The sequence below is a fragment of the Rhinatrema bivittatum genome, chromosome 15 (assembly GCF_901001135.1).
Source record: "Rhinatrema bivittatum chromosome 15, aRhiBiv1.1, whole genome shotgun sequence".
Classification (NCBI taxonomy): Eukaryota; Metazoa; Chordata; class Amphibia; order Gymnophiona; family Rhinatrematidae; genus Rhinatrema; species Rhinatrema bivittatum.
Window position 1 is genome coordinate 78,848,461 of NC_042629.1, and position 15,571 is coordinate 78,864,031.

Genomic DNA, 15,571 nt, shown 5'->3' on the forward strand with positions numbered 1-15,571 from the left:
ACTACTACAACCTGTTCTTCACAGATCTCCCACTGATCCATCTCTCTTCACTAAAATCTATTCAAAATTCAGCTGTATGGCTTATCTTCCTCTAGCAATAAACACAAAAATAAAACAATCTAAAATTCACATGGGGATCATCAAAAATCAAATGTGCCAAATTCACCTTGTTTTCATAAACATTATTGAAGAGTTCACCAATACAAAAATATTTTAAAAATAAAAGACCATCATACTGGGCCACATAGATAATAGAAACATAGAAACTTGACAGCAGAAAAAGACCATATGGTCCATATAGTCTGCCCAGCCATCCAATTAATTTAGCATTATAATTCTCATCATTTCCTTAGAGATCCCCTGTATTTATCCCATGCTTTCTTGAATGCAGATACTGTCTTTGTCTCCACCACTTCTACTGGGAGGCTGTTTCATGCATCTACCACCCTCTCTATAAAGAAATATTTCCTAAGATTACTCCTGAGTCTACCCCCTTTCAACCTCATTGCATGACCCCTCATTCTAGAGTCTTCTTTCTGTTGAAAAAGGCTTGCCTCCTGTGCATTGGAAACCTCTGAGATATTTGAATGTCTCTATCATATCTTCCCTTTCTCACCTTTCCTCTAGGGTATGCATATTTAGATCTTTAAGTCTGTCCCAATATGCTTTAGACTGAATACCACTGCCCATTTTAGCAGCCTCCCCCTCTGGACCAGCTCCATCCTGTTTATATCCTTTTGAAGTTGCAGGCTCCAGCATTGTACTCAGTAATCCCAGTGAGGTCTCACCAGGGACCTATACAGGGGCAATATCTCCTCCCTTTCTCTGCTGACCAGTCCTCTCCCTATGCAGTCAAGCATCTTTCTGGCTTTTACTGCCACTTTAGCCACCTGTTTGGCCACATTAAGATCATCAGCTACAATTATCCCCAGATCTCGCTATCCCTTTGTGCTTAGAAGAATTTCACCTCCAATACTGTAACTTTCCCTTGTGTTTTTGCATCCTAAATGCATTACTTTGCATTTTTTAACATTAAATTTATCTGCTAGAACTTAGACCATTCCTTGAGCTTCACTAGATCCCTCCTGTTTTTCATTCCTTCCTGGCTGCCTACCCTGTAACAGATTTTGGTATCATTGGCAAAAAGACAAACCTTTTCAAACAACCCTTCCGTAATGTCGCTTGGAAAAATGTTGAAAAGAACCGGTCCAAGGGCCGATCCCTGAGGCACAGCACTAGTAACAACTCCCTCCTCAGAGAAAAATCAGTTTATCACTATCCTTTGTTGCCTCTACTCAGCCAGATTCTAACCCAGTCAGTTATTCTAGAATCCATACCAAGGGCACATGATTTATTTATAAGTCTTCTGTGCGAAACCGTGTCAAAGGCCTCGCTGAAATCCAAGTACACTACGTCTAGTGATCTCCCTTGATCCAACTTTCTGGTCACCCAATTAAAGAAATTGATCAGATTTGTCTGACAAGATCTACCGTTGGCAAAACCATGCTGCCTTGGATCTTGCAGTCACTGGATTCCAAAAATTGCACTCTCCTCTATTTGAGCAGCGATTCCATTAGTTTGCTCATCACAGAAGTCAGACTAACTGGCCTGTAGTTTCCAGCTTCCTCCTTACTTCCACTTTTATGAATAAGAACCACATCCGCCTTTTCCAGTCCTCCGGGACTATCCAGATTCTAAGGAAGCATTAAATAGGTCACTAGCGGAGCTGCCAGGACATCTCTAAGTTCCCTTAGTACCCTTGGATGTATCCCATCCGGCCCTATCGCCTTATCTACTTTTAAGTTTAGTTAGCTCTTCACAAACTCACTGTTCTGAAAATACATGGAGGTTTCCCTCACTTCCAGTCTTATTTGTGTTTGTTTTATGTGGTCCTGCTCCAGGCCCTTCCTCAATGAACACTGAACAGAAATATTTATTAAGCAATTTTGCTTTTTCCTCATCAGCCTCTACATATTCCTCCCCTTTATCTTTGAGTCTCACACTGACACTTTTGCACTTCCTTCTATCACTAACATATTAAAACAAAGTCTTGTCCCCCTGTTTTACCGTAGTTGCTATTTTTTCTTCTATTTAAATTTTCACATTCCTATTTTCCCAGCGTCTCTTAATTTTCCAGATATTGTTGCCTATCTTCTTTCTGCAATCCCTTGTAGTTTATGAACGCTAACCTTTTCTCCTGTACTTTTTCAACTACCTCTTTAGAAAACCATAATGGTCTCATGAAGAAATAGGTAGCTTTTCAGTGCTTACCTAAATTTAATATAAGCCTACTCTAGGAGCAGTGCTAACAGTAAGAAATTCCAACAACTTGGGGCATGAAAGGTAAAAAGAACTTCCCTGGTACTCTGAAGTCTAATGTCCCTAGGAGAGGGTAGTACCAAAAGTTGCTATTGAGAGGAACATAATGAACATCCCAATAAGACTAGATACGTAAAAATGAATACCTCAGTTCAAGGCCTTAAAAGTCAGGCATCCTATTTCAAAAAAGACACAGGTAACCAATGCAAATCTTTAAGAAGGGGAGTGACATGGTCATACTTGTTTTTGCCAAAAATTAGTTTTGCATCTGTATTTTGGACCATCTGAAGTCTGCATAATTGAGTAGTAGCAAGGCCATGAAATAATGCATTGCAATAATCCAGACATGTATACGTAAGTGTTTTGAGATCTGAACGATCTAATTCTGCATATAATTGAAAGAAAAAAAATAAGAAGATTACAAAAGTTTAGAGATAAGATTGGAAAATGTTAGTGAGGGTCAATCTTAATTCCAACTGTTTGATGACATCTTTGGCCACTGTTGGAAACAGGATGCTGGGCTTGATGGACCCTTGGTCTGACCCAGTATGGCATGTTCTTATGTACTTTCACCTGCCATGCAAGGCAATGGAAGTAACAATAGAAAACTATATTGCTTCTGACTTACTAGGATGGGTCTTTAGTTTGGAGATTTTCAGCCAATCTGCAACTCTCGTCAAACAGTAATTGAACTCAGTCAATAAAGCAAGAGAATTTGAGTCGAAGTGAGCAATAATGTTAATACAGACCAGTATCAAATCTGCCACTAATAGCAAAATTAATAGAAAAAATCGTTCAGAAACAACTAGCTGAACACCTAGACAACAATAATATACCGTACCCATCACAGCACGGTTTTCGTAAACATTACAGCACCGAAACCTTACTTCTCTCATTGACTGACAGCATAATGAGAGGCTTTGACAATGGTAAACATTACATCCTTCTAACGCTCGACATATCCTCTGCCTTTGACACAGTAAATCACAACATATTGCTAAAAAGACTTGATGAAATTGGATTAAAGGAAAAAACCAAAGCATGGTTCAGATCATACCTAAGTAGCAGATATTATCAAGTTCAAATAAAAAACACATTATCAGAGAAAATAAATCTAGTAACCGGAGTACCACAAGGATCAGCACTCTCCACCACACTCTTTAACATCTACCTACTCCCACTATGCCATCTGTTAGCAGGCATGGGTATCATACACTACATATACGCTGATGATATTCAAATATTACTACCAATCGACGAATCACTGGAAAAAACACTAAACCTAGCAATCATGTACCTTGACATCATCAAACAACTACTAAATCAAATGGAGCTAGTCATAAACATTGAAAAAACAGAATTCCTCCATCTAGAACGAAAAAACATGACAGTCATTCAATCACCGATACTACTAAAAAACAATCAGAAAATTGAAATAGCCGAGAAAGTACGGAACCTCGGTGTAATAATAGACACTGAACTCAGCCTCAAACAACACATATCATTAAAAGTCAAAGAAGGATATGCCAAACTAATGGTCCTCAGGAAACTTAAACCGTTACTAAATCAGAATAATTTCCGAACTGTCCTACAGGCTTTAATATTTGCCAGCACTGACTACTGTAATGCCCTACTATTAGGATTACCATACACGACAATAAGACCACTCCAAATACTCCAGAACTCGGCCGCAAGAATCTTGATAGGTAAAAGAAGGAGAGATCATATCACTGAAATACTGGCCGAACTACACTGGCTGCCAATTGAATACAGGGTAAAATATAAAACCCTTTGCACTATACATAAACTAATCCACGACGAGAAGGCAGAATGGCAAAACAGAGCGCTCCGAGTCCATGTCCCACAGAGGAACCTGAGATCTGCCAACAAAGCCCTCCTAACCATCCCCTCAGTAAAAACTGCAAAACTAACACAAGTCAGAGAAAGAGCACTATCATTGGCCGGGCCGATACTATGGAACACCATGCCCACAGAGGTAAGATTACAGAGAGACTTTAAGACTTTCAAAAAGAGCTTAAAGACGCGGCTCTTTAGAGAAGCCTTTTCGCAATGCGAGCGAGATAGAGAGAAACGCTGAAAGCTGTACACACAAAATCCTTACAAAACAAAGGAGAGAGGAGACTAAACCCACTCAATATTTCCAACATACAATTTTCAAAAAACTTTTGTGCAACAATTAATTACCCAACAAATGACAATATCATAAAGATTGTTGCTCAAATAGTATAATCTGCAGCCTCTCACCATGCAATGGGCCGCAGGCTGTTATCAGCTTACAGAGCTTCCTTTTTTTAATCATTTATTGTCATTTGTCCACCCACCAATTACCTTTATTCAAACAAATTCCATAACCATATAAATTTTGAATTTTTAAATTTTCAACCTTTCTTAAAACTGAACGTTCTATAAATGTCAATTTCAGAAAAATAGAATACTTAGCCGTAAATGTTTTCAATCAAGCAGCTACAGTGCATTGCTGTTAATTTTAATCATCCCAACATGAATCATGTTTCAACTGAGGTATCAGTCTTCTTCAGGGGAATTGTAACTCTCAAATCAGGTCAATATATTCCGTATACCCCGGACCAAACTTTAAGGTCTCTCTAGGGATTCAAAAATGGCGCTTCAGCGTCTGAGACGCTGAATTAATTGTTGAATTAATTGTTGCACAAAAGTTTTTTGAAAATTGTATGTCGGAAATATTGAGTGGGTTTAGTCTCCTCTCTCCTTTGTTTTGTGATTAATTTGGAGAGGTAGTTGCTTCATTAGTGTTTGATTATTTACCACACAAAATCCTTATACAGCACTAGCACTTTTTATGTAAGTACGTCATGGTTTGTCACGACAACATTAACTGAATGTAGAAACTAACAGTCTTTATTATAGTCACAGGTCAGATTGAACAACACGGAACACCTAGCCATTATTATGAAACTATGTTACCGAGACTACAAGGTACCCCCTCTACTTATAATAGGAACATATACATGTACAATTTACTATATGTGCCTCTATGTAAACCGTTGTGACAGTAGTACACTGAACGACGGTATAGAAAAGCTTTTAAATAAATAAATAAATAATATCATCAGCATACAGTTTGAATAAGGATGGCAAAAGGTGCAAGATATAAATTGAACAGAGTTGATAACAAAATGGATCCTTGAGGTACCCCACAACTGAAAGATATCAGGGAAGATTTAGAGGAGTTCCATGCAACATAGTAAGATCTAGATTCTAGAAATGATTTGAACCAGTTCAGAGAATATGATCTGACTCCTATGTCATGCAGATGATTGAGCAGTAACTGGTGGTCCACAGTGTCATATGCAAAAGTCATATTTAAGCAAACCAAAAGTACCAATTTTCCCTTATAAAAAGAGCAGGGACACCTTATTAATTAATGTCTTGGTACTATAGCCCTTATGATAGGTACTATCTAAAAAACTGGAAAGTTGGGATTGTACAACTTAAAAAGGTTGGGAAGGCTGGACAATAGTTACTGGGAAGATCTGGATCTTAGTGATCTTTCTATAATACTGGCTTCACAACAGCTGACTTACGTGAAGAAGGTAAAACTCCAAACGTTAAACCGATGTTAACAACATCACATAAAAATGGGAACAGGCACAACTTTGGTACTCATTTGCTTAAGGAGAAACTGTAGGCCAGGAGGGGCAATATCACCTCCCTTTTATTTCTGACCTTTCCTTTTCCTATGCAACCAAGCATCTTTCTGTCTTTTGCCATTGTTTTATTCACCTGTTTGGCCACCTTAAGATCATCAGATACAATCACTCCCAGATCCCGCTCTTCTTTTGTGCTTAGACAAATTTTGCCTCCAATACTGTATTCTCCCTTGGGCTTTTGCCTTCTAAATGCATTATTCTGCATTTTTTAGCACTAAGAGTTTTAAAGATGTGTGGAGATTGTATCATGGCTGTGAGTAGTTGGTTGAAACAGAATGTTTTGATTTTAAATAAAAAAAAACCCTGAAATTTTGCAATCTGGAAGAAAGCTGGATAACTTTGTTTTTTAATAGGGTCATAATGCCTCTGTATCGCTCCATGGTGAGACCGCACCTTGAATACTGTGTACAATTCTGGTCGCCGCATCTCAAAAAAGATATAATTGCGATGGAGAAGGTACAGAGAAGGGCTACCAAAATGATAAGGGGAATGGAACAACTCCCCTATGAGGAAAGACTAAAGAGGTTAGGACTTTTCAGCTTGGAGAAGAGACGACTGAGGGGGGATATGATAGAGGTGTTTAAAATCATGAGAGGTCTAGAATGGGTAGATGTGAATCGGTTATTTACTCTTTCGGATAGTAGAAAGACTAGGGGGCACTCCATGAAGTTAGCATGGGGCACATTTAAAACTAATCGGAGAAAGTTCTTTTTTACTCAGCGCACAATTAAACTCTGGAATTTGTTGCCAGAGGATGTGGTTAGTGCAGTTAGTATAGCTGTGTTTAAAAAAGGATTGGATAAGTTCTTGGAGGAGAAGTCCATTACCTGCTATTAAGTTCACTTAGAGAATAGCCACTGCCATTAGCAATGGTAACATGGAATAGACTTAGTTTTGGGTTCTTGCCAGGTTCTTATGGCCTGGATTGGCCTCTGTTGGAAACAGGATGCTGGGCTTGATGGACCCTTGTTCTGACCCAGTATGGCATTTTCTTATGTTCTTATGTTCTTAGATACAAGACCAAATATCAAATAACTCTATAGATCAACCCCTTATACCAATATATAGTCCTCATTAAACTTACCATACGTTCTTATATCATAGGTCACAACCTTCCTATCTTCTACAGCACTGCAAGAGCCATTTTCATGTATGTCTAAGGACTCAACTGCACAAAAACAAAAACAAACCAAAATAATCTTTTTATTTATTGCAAACATGTAGACTTACCAAATAAAAAAAAAAACATTACCAACCCATTTCTACACTTACCTAAAAGCTGATCCTCTCCTCTCAGTGGGAACACTGAGACAGGGGGGGATCACCTTGCTCTTGGCAGTAAAGTACTGCTTGGTGGAATTTTAAAACTTAAAAGTTTTGGGGAGAAGTAAACTATTGGGGTATATTCTTCAGTGCTTTTGTGTGTCTCTATTAAATAGCTAGTGAGAAGGCAGGCAAAATAACAAGACGTTTTGTGTGTTTGTATTAAATAGCTAGTCAGAGGGCAGGCAAAAACCAGGAATTTGTGTATTTGTCTTTCCCTCCATCCCACCCCTCTCCCACCCACCCCTAGCTCATCCTTTAATTTATAGGCAGGTGACACTTTCAGACAAAAGAAAAAAAATCAGCCTTTTAACATAATTTCAGAAATTCTCCACACCTTATTAAAAGTTTAATCTCATTCCCTTGTAGGTCACTACCAGAAAAATAGTGAATGAACAAATACATTTAAAGGACCCTAATTATGTGAATTCCTACTCCCATAGCAACCTAAACTTAACTAGGAACTGAACACATTTAAGATGAAAGCAGCAGTCCAGCAGCAAGTGAGGGACTTCCAAGTCTTTTGCATCAAGTGTCACATGTAACGTCTTAACAGCGACTGTCTTGTTCTATGGAAACCGACCTGATTTGATATGTGTATCGAGAATGTCGGTATATAAAAATGCTAAATAAATAAATAAATAAATGTATGATTTTTAACTGCCGATAAGAAGTGGTATGTGTGCACCTGGTGAAAAGAGCTCCTGTCTCTCAGAGAATGAGTCCAATCTCTGGAGCCTAGAGTGGCAGACCTGGAGGAGCTGAGGCAGACAAAGAGGTATATAGATGAGACCTTCAGGGACATAGTAGTCAAGTCCCAACTCCTGGTGCTGCCTTACATAGAAACATAGAAATGACGGCAGAAGAAGACCAAACGGCCCATCCAGTCTGCCCAGCACGCCAAGCAGTTTATCCATTCCCCCCCCCCCCCCCCCCCCCCCCGCGTTTTCTCCCTCCCACCCGTCACTATTGGCTTCCAGCACCCTCCGGCCCCAACTCCCTTCCACCCCTCCACCATGCAGAGAGCAGCGCCGTATCTGCATCCCAGTGAACATCCAGCTCAATCAGGGGTAGCAACCGCCGCAACAAGCAGGCCACACCCCTGCCCCATACTCTTACCCACCCCTGCTTTGTTTGTTTGTTTGTTTGTTTGTTTTTTTTGGAGATGGCAGCCCTCCGTGAAGGCGGAACACCAACCACTGGCCACTGGCATCCCACTTCGTGAATGCCTCTGTGGCTACTGCCGCTCCGTGCAGTGTTTTGCTGCCTGAAGGTGGAACACCAACTACTGGCCACTGGCATCCCGCTCCATGAATGCCTCTGTGGCTACTGCCGCTCCGTGCAGTGTTTTGCTGCCTCCTCTTTATTTACGCCCACTAGACTTGATGGATCCACAGTGTTTATCCCACGCCCCTTTGAAGTCCTTCACAGTTTTAGACTTCACCACTTCCTCCGGAAGGGCCTTGGAGGAGGAAGGTCTTCTGATCGGATAGCATCAACCTGGTGCAGCAGGAAATGATCATGTAGCAAAGACCTGCTCTCCAGGTGGTGGATTGCCCTCTCACACCAAGGATTTGTCTCCCAGGGCTACTGGGTTAGGTCGGCCGTCATAGTTGGTGAATCGATTATTAGAAATGTAGACAGCTGGATGGCTGGTGGGTATGAGGATCGCCTAGTAACATGCCTACCTGATACAAAGGTGGCCGTCCTCATGTATCAGCTAGATAATATTTTCAGTGCTGGGGAGGAGCCGGCTGTTGTGGTGCATGTGGGCACCAAGGACATAGAAAAATGTGGGAGGGAGGTTCTGGAAGCCAAATTTAGGCTCTTAGGTAGAAAGCTGAAATCCAGAACCTCCAGGGTAGCATTCTCTGAAATGCTTCCTGTTCCACACGCAGGTCACCAGAGGCAGGCAGAGCTCCGGAGTCTCAATGCATGGATGAGATGATGGTGCAAGGAAGAGGGATTCAGTTTTGTAAGGAACTGGGGAATATTTGGGGGAAGGGGGGAGTCTTTTCTAAAGGGATGGGCTCCACCTTAACAAGGGTGGAACCAGGCTGTTGACACTAACCTTTAAAAAGAGGATAGAACAGCTTTTAAACTAGAACAAAGGGGCAAGCCGACAGTCACTCAGCAACGCATGGTTTGGAGGGCGGTATCTTCAAAGGATACTAATGATGCATTAGAGTAAGGGCATCCCAACAGAGAGGTTCCTTTAATAAGAAAAGTAACCCAAGTACCTATAAATAAAGGCTCACCTGAGCTAAAAGATTCCAATGTATCCCTGTCAACTGGAAAGCAGAATGTAAATACAAACAAAAAATACACTTTGAAATTTTTGTATACTTCAGAAGGAAGTCAAATCTGTTGAAAAACAGAGACCATCTTGCATGACGGTGATTGAGTCGTTGAGCATGTCGAAGGTACTCCAGATTCTTGTGATCGGTGTACACTACAATTTGGTGTGGTGCCCCTTCTGGCCAAGGATGCCATTCTTCCAAAGTCAGCTTGATTGTGAGTAATTCCTTGTCTCCTTTCACACAATTTTTCTCGGCAGGCGAGAATCGCCTTGAGAAGAAGGAGCAAGGATGGAGCACAATGGATTCGCTGTTCTGACTTAGAACCACCCCTACACCAACGTCTGATGCGTCGACCTCCACGATGAAAGGCCGGTGTGGGTCAGGGTGGTGTGACACGGCTTCTTCTGAAAAGCCTCTTTGAGCATCAGAAAGGCTGAAATGGCTTCTGGAGACCAATTGGCAGGGCTCCCTTTTTGGTCATAGCGGTTAAAGGGACTGTTAATGACGAGTAGCTTTTTTTTTTTTTTTTACAACAATAATTTTTATTAAACTACTAAGTCTGGACAACAGTAGCAACATGAACATCACACGCCCAGCACAGCTGGGCCCGAAATAGGCCTCCAGAGGGCATACATAGAACAGCATCCAACATGACACTGAAATTCTAACCCTCTGAAGGGCAGTACAGTAAAACAACAGGCTCTGTCATTAACCCAAACCTGGCATGCTTTTTATAGATAAATCCCCACTCAATCCCATACACCAATGCACACACACCCCCACACACACACCCACACCCACACACACAACACAAGCACACATCCCAGTCAATCAGCCCTACAGCACCACTAGGAAACTCCCCCCCCCCCTTCCCCTCCTTCCCAGGAGACTAGGGCATCATGCAATTGCACAAATAGGCAGATTGAAAAAACAAGGTACACAAGATGTAAATCAAGTTAACCCGGTCACCAGTCCACAGTATATCCCGTGTTGTGTAGAGTAGTTTGCATATCCGCCGGCAATATCTCAAAAAAGGCTGTCCAACAGGCACAGTAGTCTTTGTCCAGTTTACGATGACCTGAAACACAGTCTAATCGTTCAAATTGCATTAGTGACGCCATACGTTGTTGACAAGCTGTAGTAGATGGCGGTGTAGCAGGTTCCGCTCAGACTGATAAGATAGTATGACATGCCAATAAGGTAGCACATCTCCCAAACGATCCAGGGAGAAGCGATGTGGATGAGAGCCATGCAGAAGGAGCATACCCGCCTTCCGAACTGGATCCCCAGTGCATTTGTGAATAGTCATCAGCACCGAGGCCCAGAAACTAGCCGAGGTCGGACAATCCAGCAAGCGGTGAAGCAAAGTCCCCTCTTGAGAAGCGCACTTTAAGCAAGTAGGAGAACTAGAGAGTTTTAATTGAAACCGTCGTATATCGTTGCAAATGGTATGATGGAGGATGCAAAACTGTAGTTCCCATAATCCGTGATCCGGGATTCGGGAGTACAACGTTTTAAAGCAAGTAGAAATCACCCGTGACTTTATAGGGTATCCAAACTGCTTTGTCCAGTAGGTGGCCAGTGAATCAAGATGTAAGGGAGATCGAAAGCTGGCACACAGCTTACTCCAGCTAGCAATCTTATTGGCTACACACGCAGTCTGAAACAGGCTATTTGCAGATGCATGCTCTGCAGCAAAAGACTTACTAGTCCAGTGTAAACCCTGCAAATAATGTCTAGTTTGAAAAGAAGCAAAAAGGTGTTGAGACGGAATCCGAAGGAGATCTTTTAAAGATTGGAAAGCCCGAATAGTTTGGGCTTCATCATCGTACATGTGAAATAGCAGCACTACTCCATGATGTGCCCAGGCTCTATATATGGCCGGGTACTCCCTCCCCAGTGGAAAGTCAACATTTCCTAGTAAAGGCATCAACAAAGATCCTATACCACTCAAGCATTGTGCAGCTTGCAACCATCGCCAAGCTTTGATACATGGGTTCATTAAAATCCTAGGAAAGTCCAGGTTGCGTAGCTTAGAAGGGGAGGTCTGTACCAGAGATAAAGGCAACCAAGGTGCTGACATAGCGGTGAGCTAGCCTGGTTCACAATACACATATTCAGCTGTAATCCATTCCCCTATGAAACGCAGTTGATAGGCGACATTATAGACCCGAAAATCAGGCAGGCATACACCCCCCTGAGCTTTGGGGCACTCTAGGGTGGCATAGGATATGCGTGCCTGTTTGCCCGCCCAAATAAATTACATCAAAGCCTGTTTAAACTTCTTCAGATCTGAGGCCCGCAGCCAGCAGGGCAACATATGGAGTTTGTATAGCAATTTAGGCTCAATGGCCATTTTAATCAAGGCACATCTACCAAACATGGATAATGGGAGCAAATGCCAGGATGTCAGCTGCAATTGAAAGGAAGTCAAGGTCTCAGAAATATTCAGTGCATATAAGGTCTTTAAGTTTCTAGGATCCACACCCCCAAATATTTCAATTTCTCCTTGGCCCATGAAAAAGGAAAATCTCCCACCCAGGTGCTGGAAAGATCAGAATCCAAAGCTAGCGCTTCCGATTTGGAATAATTGATCGTAAGACCGGCAATATCCCGGAATTGATCAAAAAGACGTACTATGACCGGTACACTGATGTGAGGTTTCCCCACAAATAATAAAATGTCGTCTGCAAATAGGGCAACCTTCAACTGGTGTCCTCCAAGTCCCAGCCTCCAAAAATCCACCTCCCTCTGCAAGCGGGTCGCCAGGGGCTCAATGGCCAAAACAAATAAAAGAGGGGATAAGGGACACCCCTGCCGGACCCCACACCGTAATTGGAAAGACTCTGTTAAGATCTCATTAAGCAACACGCAGGCGCTGGGAGTACTATACAATGCCATCAACCACTGAAGGTATCGCCCCTGAAAACCGTATTGCTGTAAGGCCCAGAAGAGATATTCCCTTGACAGGGAATCAAATGCTTTTTCAGCATCCAAGCTGAGGACCAAAGCATCTAGGGTGGCAGGAAAGCTCAAAGCTGCTATAAGCCGCGAACATTTCGAACTCCCTGCCAGCCTTTAACGAAGCCTGTCTGATCGGGATGAATAAGCCCAGGGAGGATCTGATTGAGTCGTGCAGCTAGGATGGCTGCAAATATTTTGATGTCTACATTTATAAGGGATATCGGCCTATAGGACGCCACCTCCAGGGGATCTTTGCCTGGTTTCGGAAGGACTACAATTGACCAAATATGTATGAAATCCCTTATCATAAAACAAGTCTGGCCGCATGTGCCAGGAAAAGGGGGCATGTGGCAAGCTCCCCACTTCCATGCTAAGGGAGACAGGAGCGTGGTCCGAGAGCGATATGGTCCCTATTGTAGCACTGTCCACTCTCGGGAACAAGGCTTCAGACACCAGGAGGTAGTCCAGTCTGGAATAGGCCAGGAGCTTATCCCCTATACAAATGGCCACACACAATTACTGGGATTATACCTGGGGGCTTGAACCCTGGAGTTTATCCCCAACACAGAGAGCAACACACAAACTTTGATTCAGTACATCACAGTTCCAGGTAAGAAAGTAAGTTTATTTGAGCAATAGGAGGATAGAACAAATACAATCAGATAAAATACATGAAGTAATGGTAGATAATAACAGCTGCTACATAGATATAAAAAGCTTACATTTCCAAAGGATCAGCCGTACCATCATGTCCAGGGCTCTCTCTCTCCCTTTTTCGCTGTCTCCCCCTATACACTACACTACAGAAGTGTGAACAGATGATTGTGAGAGTGTATATAAAGTAACTACAAGGTAAAAAAAAGCTTAGAACAAGATAAGAAATTTGTGTGAATCTTTAGTTTAATGTAGGAGTTAGGATAGCCTAAAACAGTTTTGAATCAGCTACAATCATATACAGGAAAAGCAGCACAAACCTTTTAAAAGTAGCTTTTACATGAAAACATTAGAATGTGTTTAAAAATTTAAAGATAGATAACACTTTTAGTAGTACTGTCTGATACAGAAAAAGAAGAGGGTTGCTTTGTCTGCCTTTACAAGTCTTCTCAAAGTTTTGAAAATATTTAAAGTGTAACCAATGATCTATAAACATGAATAAGAGAGTGTGACTGTGGCTTTGGCAGTGTGCCAGTCTAAACTTACCCCAGCCTCACAACAGTCTGCAGTGGCTCCTCAACCTATGCACCTTAAATATCTTTTTCCAAGTGATTGCAAATAGTGCTTTTTGACTAATTATCTCCCAACAGTTGGTATTTACTATTTAGGATTTTTTCCACTATTTGCCCTTCACAGGATAAAACAAATTTGAGTGATGTGCGCCATAAGCTTCTTAGATACTTTTACTAGCCTAGGCAGCTTTAGCACTGTCATAAAGCTGCTGCCTTTGCCCTAGTTCTCACTCTCAGTTTGTAAGTAGTTGTGATACTTTTCTGTTATGTATCTATGAGTGTACTCACATATACAGAAATCGCAAGCATTTGAATAAATTATATAGGAACACTCTTGCTGGAGTTCCATAGACACTGCTGCACTCTCTTTCTGTAACTCTGTGCTTCTATACCTTCCTAGTGAGACTTTACATAACCTTGAACCCTAGAAAAAGAAGAAAGCACCCAACACAACTCACATTTTCATCAACATCATAATTCCACTTTTTTCAATCTCTCTCTTCCTACCAAGCAACTGTGCATTTATTAATTCATGAAGCACTAATTAGTTCTTTGTTTAATTTTGTGTTAAACAGACTGACCAGAATGATAACGACTTGCAGCATTGCGTTTGGGTCCCCAACCACCCCTGTTTTCTGACAACAAGGGAGAACAGTGCGACTGGCGTGATGAACCCAAATTCCCTCTTCAGTTGCACTTCATTAAGTCAAAATGTGACAAGAAGCTTAGAGAGCAACTTTCAGATCGGATCACACATAACAATTGGAAAGGAAAGTTTCCGAAGGGGAGTTGGAGAGGTGCTGGGAATGCACAGTCTGTTCTTTCTTAAAGGAGCAGTATGCTGAGTTAGAAATAAGTACCTTTGTCTTTTCATTCAGTGCTAAGTGCCCGACAAAACTGCAACATTTGGAAAGTACATCTGAAAACAGAATAGAACAAAGTGGATGGGGTACTGAAGATCCACACACACCCCTTAATGTGAAATGAGCCCAAATCTTACACTGTACTGCAGAATACATCAGCTTACTATGAATAGGCTCAGTTGCTATACAAAACTGTACATCAAGTCTCTTAAACTATTACAGGGCTGGTATAAGGAGATAAGTGATTAGAATGGGAAGAGGCTGAAGAGACAAAACATAATTTAATTTTAATTTTTGTTCATAATTGTTTTTAAACATGTCGTTTACCAGGTACTATCTTTGATACAAAGCGTGGCAACTATAGTCAATAAAACAAAACATTTTAAACATTACAAGAATAGCAAATATTTATCAGTCTCAAAGTTTCTATGAAACATGTTATACTTTCCAAACAGCTATTTCAGATGAAGGCACAAATACAGGGCTTTCTATTAAAATGTCAAAGCCACTAGCAGCCTCCTATGTGCACGCACACCCCAAATTAGCTGTGATCTTGGGATCAGCTAAATCTCCTCACCATAGTCATATTCTCTGAGCCCCTCTCCCAGCTCAGCCAACCCCCCAATCTGGAATCCAGACCCTCATCCAGTTTCACACACACCAAACTGACAAACTCAGACCCATACTCACAGCTAATCCCAAAGCTTATCCTCTGATCCTCCAGATGGATTCTCTCACATACCTATCCACCCAATTAATAACTTCCAGCAACTCATGCACCCAGACTCTAACTAGCTGATCTCCAACTTACAAACTTAAACTTCACTGCAGCTAAAGTATTCCTCTGATACCACAACAATACCTAG

The 15,571-nt window shown here is 41.6% G+C and overlaps 1 long non-coding RNA gene across 1 annotated transcript in view; it reads left to right on the forward strand.

Moving 5' to 3' along the window:
• Positions 1-15,318, forward strand: part of LOC115077018 — an 83,533-nt gene extending 68,215 nt beyond the window's left edge. Inside the window, exon 3 of the long non-coding RNA XR_003852932.1 lies at positions 14,418-15,318. This is a non-coding gene — a long non-coding RNA (uncharacterized LOC115077018). The remainder of the gene's footprint in view (positions 1-14,417) is intronic.
• The last annotated feature ends 253 nt before the right edge of the window (positions 15,319-15,571 follow it).